Raw genomic sequence first — 6,047 nt, 5'->3', positions numbered from 1 at the left:
GCCCCTTGCGCGGTCCACCTCCCATTCCCGCCCTCCCCCAGACCCAGGCGTTTTGCGCTGCAGCCACCCCCACGGGTTGATTGCGCGACGGCCCATCCCAGGCTCTGTTTGCGACGGAGGCGGGCGCCGAGGCCTGCGCCTTGTCTCGGTAACGGCTGTTTTTGCCACCTCTCCTCGGCTCCCCGATCTGCACAACCACATGAAGATGAAGGACAGAGATGGTCAGAATGACGTGAAAACAGACCGAGTTTTCATCCCGTTGCTTCATCCCTCGGTCAGCCGACCTCCAGATCCCGAACCTTGCTAATTTTCCCTACCTTGCGCGTAGTACCGGGCAAAGGCATTGCACACGTAAGATCAATTTGCGTTGACCCTTCCTAGACAGACAGACAGACACACACACACACACACACACACCACGCTGTCCTCCAGGAAAATACTCACCAAACTCCCTAGGACGAGCGACAGAGACTTACAAGTAAGTCAAGCAGACAGAAGACTCGCCTTCCGCGCTCTGAGTCTGACAATTTGCCCCAGCGAGAAAAGTTCATGAATGTGAGCTCCACGCTAGTCGTCTCCCGAGATGGGGTCTTCGGTCCGAGGGCGGCCTCCCCCGGGCGGCAACAAAACAAAACAAAACCCTGTGAAGGGCGCCGGGGGAGGAGAAAGCCACTTCTCTGACGCCCGCCAAGAAGCTACGGTACCTCCCGGCCGCCAACTGGCCCCTAGCATTTTGCAGCCACCACTCACCCCCGCCCGTTACTCACACCAAATTAATTGAAAACTTCACTTTCCCAGGGACCTTTGTTTCGCTTCCTTTTCCAAGCCGCCAACCGCAGAGAACTGAGAGGGGAAAATTAAGAAGGCGCGTTTTCCAAGCAAAGTCGGGACTTGTGATAAGAGCCACCCAAAGACACTGGATCTGACTTCAGTGTGCAGTAGGAGGGCTGGGTTAGCGCTTGTAGGGCTAGGCCCAGCTCCTAGACCCTGCTGTCAGGGTGTTAGGGATCACGGCTCCATCCACCTTCATCCCTTTGTGCCATCTGTCAGTCCCAGAGCTCAAGCCCACCATCCAGCTCAAGCTTCCATCTGAGCAATTAATTGGGGCACTGTTGTGAGTCCTGCCTGAGAAGCAGTGTTAGATCCGATAGGACAAGGATGCTGGGGTACGTGTGGGATCCCTCAGACTCCATTTGGTTTTGTGGCATGGACTCCCCAGGCTTAGCCCATCTCCAACAAAATCATTCCCCTGCGCCTGTGATTGGTGAGGACAACTTGTGACCCAGCCCTGCTGTTCCCCCCGACCAAAGACAGGCCCCGAGTAGGGTGAGGAAGAGAGCCAAGGAGGCCCTTCGTGACCTGGCCTGGCATTTCAGGGTGGGCTGCGGGTGTTAGTAGTGTTGACATGCAAAACGCAGTAACCATAAAAGGCTCAAATAAAGGGGAAAGTTATGAGAGGGGTTTTGGAAAGGAAAAGCAAGAGAATTTGTTTGACCTTTTTGAAGTTCTAGACATGTTCATGATCAAAATTGAGACGGGAGGGGCCTGAGCTTTGTAGGAAATAGTAGGGAATAGAAGTTACCTGATGAGAACAACTTTTTGACTACTTGAGAGAAGGTGGCATGCATTAGCAATGGAAACTGGATTGGCATTTTTAAAAGACCAGCCAGGACCAGGTGACTACTTGAGAGAAGGCAGCAAAAAAATTGTTCTCATCAGCTAATGTTTAAAAAGGGCTTGACTATGTCTTTACTAAACAATTTTGGTACCAAACCACTGATCATGGGACACCCTGAAATGCTTTTATTTCTCCTTTGCCTCCCTTTCTTTTTCTCAGAGAAGGAAAACATGGAGATAGCTTTAATTTTTTTCTATGACCTCAAAAATACAAATTCGTTGAAATATTTCTAAGGCAGAACTGCAGCCAATGAATGTCCAGTCCCTTAAAATTAAATGTCCCTGTGGCTTTGTCCCTTGGACTTCTGTTCCATTTTTGTCTGATAAATACGTTTTAATGATCAATTATATGTTTAAAATGAAGAAAGCAGAATTATGATGGGAAGGAAGAATTTGTCCAGTTTTGTTGGTTTCAAGCCGCCCATTGCTTTTGTCTTAATTTTCCATGCAGCAAACTAAGTTGGGAAGAAAATCTGAATTACTGTTCAGGTTGAGAGATATTTCTCAATAGTGGCTTTGCTTCCAAATGCCCTCTCGGATCCTCACAGAGCAGAACAAGGGGTGTCTCCCAGTGGGTGTTCAGAAGCCAGGGAGGTTTTGATAAGGGCTTTTTCTCTTGATAGTCTGCTCTGAATCTGCTTCCAGCCCAGTCTTTGAGGTCCTAGTCTTGTGGGAGGGGATTACCCTTAGGAAAGGGGCTCTCACTTGATCCACATCGGCCCCCAAGCACAGTGCCCCAGAGTAGCTACTGCTGTTGGATCCTAGGGCTGTGGTTAAGCACCAGGCCAAGTCCGGACTGCTTTGTTTATGAACTAATGAGACGCACAGTTTACAAGCTGGAGGTGGTAAGTAGGGGAGGAATTTTAAGGCTGAACTTGCAGAAATATTTCATTCAGGTTTACACTTAACAGGGATCATTTTCTTGAGCTGGCCAGGAGCACAGACTGAGCCTTGTGCTTGTGCATGTGTGTTTGATGTTGGTGCCTTAACAACAGAAATAGGCTTTGTTAAATGGAAATCTTGTGGTACCACAAACGTCTCTGACACTCACGCGTTCTTCTGTGAAACAAGTTTTGCCACTGTTCCTGATTTTGGTGAAAAACTCAGGGTGGCCCTTTTGTGCCCCAAGTTCCACTTCACTCTTGCATCAATGGCTTCTCTTCCTTCTTTCCCTCCACAAGCACCCCGTTTGTAGAATCGATGCTGTTCTGGAAGTCACATCCTCTCTTTTCTTCCTTGTGGATGATCTTCCCAATTGCATGCCTGTCCTGGGTTGATACAGGCTGCGTTGTAGATTTATTGGAGTTGCACTGCTGGCCAAGACAGCAATGAGCTCAATTAACCACATAATCGGTGGCCATTAAAGCCAGGATCACAGGGTTCTATCAGAGCAGGGTCCTGGGGACTCCTTTGAAAGCATTTGTCTTGATAGCCACAACCAGGAAGCGCAGGACACCCTCCTAATTAACTTGCAAGAGAAGTCAAAAATCCAATGTAGAAAGACTTTTAATTCCAAAGTAAAGTCTTAAGTTCAGCGGAACTGGCAGAACAGTGTTCCTAAATAAGTCTGTGTTCCGCCAACTTTGGAGCTAATTTCCCCTCTCTAGGCAATACTAAGTTTTACTGAGGTTGGAAATATCAAAAGAGCAACAAACCAAACCTGGGGTGAGGGACAGGAACTCTAGCAACAGCGAGGCAATGGAATCCTGCATTTGGGCACTTTCTATCCATTTGGGGTTAACACAACTAGGCTTCATTAACTGAAAATCGTTTGCAGCAACAGTCACCAAAAAGCCCTCTCCAAATCCAAGCGTTATTTGGTGAAACCAGGCTTGCCTCATACAGGATAGTGGACTTTTTTGCGGGGGAGGAGGGATTGAGAGGACTTCTCCAGGCTTGGAGAGAATTAAACACAGCGAGGATCCTCCCTGGAAGAGAAACACTACTCTCACTGAGAAGGGGGCACAGGAGGGTGGGGCCAGAGCCCATGACCCAAGTAAGCATTGCTTTTCTTAGAAAATAAAAGCTGGAGCTGCAACTTGCTGTAGTTTCATCCGATATGTCAAAGTGAAGCGTTGTCCTTGAAATACATATCTCTAGCAAATCTTTTGTTAAGTCCAGCAAATGCTCACTCTGCCGGTTGATCGAGATAAAAGATTCCATTTACCTGCCTATCTCCATTCCGTTAAACCCGCTGCTTCTCTGGGGAGTCCATGTTGTGCTCACTAGCAGGGCAAAAGGATGAGGGTTAGAAAGTGCCTAAGCATGAAGGGGGAGCCCAGAGGGAGGCGGAGTGGCGAGTGATTTCGGTCGGCTTCCCAGCCGGGCAGCCCGCAGTTCCCAACGCCTGGCGCTAGATGTCCCTGCAAGTTTTCCCGTCGCGTCTGAGGGCTCACGAGCTGGAGGCAAGGACGGGTCTGCGTAGCCCTAGAGTCCAGGGAAAAAGTACTCACACAACACACCCCTCCCCCGCGATGACTATCCCGGATAGGGCGCGGGATTTCGGAGTGAGGAACAAGAAAGGTGGAGAGACACAAGCAACCAGAGAGACCGGGATGGGACACAGAGCTCTAGAGGTGGGTCTGCGGAGGGAGACAGGAGCATGAAGTGGCCCCTACGACGTCAGAGTCAGGCCTAGAGTCGCCAAACCCGTGTCCTCCCTTATGGACCGAAATCTCCAATAGTGGAAACAGCACTTAGTCTAAAGAAAACGTGCCAGGGTTCGAAGCCCCGGATCTTGGCGGTCCTGCTCTTCTACCATACGCCGCAGACCCCAGTCTCCATGCGGGTCCGCAGGTTGTTGGCCCAGCTGCCCCGCGCCTCTGCCGGACCGCGGGGCTCCGTTGCAGCCCCGCCTTTACCGGTGTCCCTCCTCTTGGGCATCCGGGACAGATTTTTATTACCTGCAGTCATAGGCCAGAAGTGTTTGCCACTTCGCCTCTGAGGACCCGCCCTTCTCAAGAAAGTCTGGAGGCCTAACAATAGCAGCAGCAACAACAACAACAACAAGGCCTTTTAAAAGTCCTTCCCAACCTCCCCCTATCTTAAACATTTCTGCCAAAACATGCGGGTGTAGGTTAGATTCTTGTCTTGTTTTATTGAGTGGGTCCGATACCTTGGTAGTGGGTAGGAGGCCTTGAATCTAAAAGCTGGGAACATTTTGACAGGTTTGTTCCCAAGCTCAGCCTTCACCATTCTGAGAAAGGTGCAAGTTTGGGTTATTTTATCAATGAACATCAACAGAACTGCGTTTATTTTCTCACTACTCTTTACATAGGCTCAATGTATTCCAGGTAGGCCTGTACTTACATGAGATATACGCAAAACGAGAAAAAATCAACAACAAATACTGTCCAAGGTTTTAACTACCTTTTGGACTTCTATATAGTCAGAGATAAGTTTAAATCACAATTGAACCCTTGGACTTGTGTGGAAAGTTCATCCTCTATAACAAGGGGATAATAGATGTCAGAGTTGAACTTTAGAGGTGGTAACATATGTAAAAAGTACTTGGAATTTTATAGCAAGAGCTTCATATAAATGAGCCAATGTTACTACTAGTAGATGTGGCGTGTAAATAAACTAAAGGGATATTAAATATTGGAATGGACTGCTCTGCAACCCATGAAACATTATTGTATGTTAAGCATAGCTCAGTGGAAACATCACAGGTACCTTTTGCTGTGAATAGTTTTGCCGAAATAGTCTCGAATGTACTTTTTGTCATAAACGTGCTAGAAATGCAATATTAATGTTATTTAAAAGGCGCAGAGTATTTCAAAGCCACTAATGAAAGAAGATGTCGCCGAGAAATGGTGTTTTCCCTTTCAACAGACTGAGGTCCGGTCTGGCACAGCCTTTGGGACCAGAAGCGCCCGGTCCCAGAGGAAGGGAGGCTTAGATAATAGAAGTAGGAGTCGTCGTCCTCACCAAGTGGCGGCTTCCGCGATTTGAAAAGCAACTCACAGCAGCCGAAACCCCGAGGAAAACAGATGGGGGCGCCAAACGACAGCGATAAAGGCATCCACGGATTTCCGCCCAAGCAGCGCCTCCGCTCGCCCACACCCCCGCGAGGGCCTGGCACCCCCACGGACCCGAGCCTGGACCAGGGGGCCCCATTCAATCCTCAGAGCAAGCGGGGGCGGAGTAGGGGACCCTTCCCGGGTCATTGGGGCAGCGCTTGCCAGGAGTGTGGAGCTGGGCGTCCGGGCCGAGGAGCAAGGGGCAGGTGGGGGCGTTGGCCGGGCTGGAAGCACACCGCGCTAATGGCTCGGTCGGAGAACGCAGAGTGCTCGGAGCTGGGTGGCCACCCGGGCAGGGGCAGAAGTGGACAGGGGTCAAGGCCTGCTCCCGGCACGGGGCACCCACGC

The sequence above is a fragment of the Carlito syrichta genome, unplaced genomic scaffold (genome assembly GCF_000164805.1).
Source record: "Carlito syrichta isolate Samal-C Ts95f unplaced genomic scaffold, Tarsius_syrichta-2.0.1 Scaffold94738, whole genome shotgun sequence".
Lineage (NCBI taxonomy): Eukaryota > Metazoa > Chordata > Mammalia > Primates > Tarsiidae > Carlito > Carlito syrichta.
The sequence above is the reverse complement of the archived record's forward strand: the minus strand, read 5'-3'. Positions refer to the sequence as shown.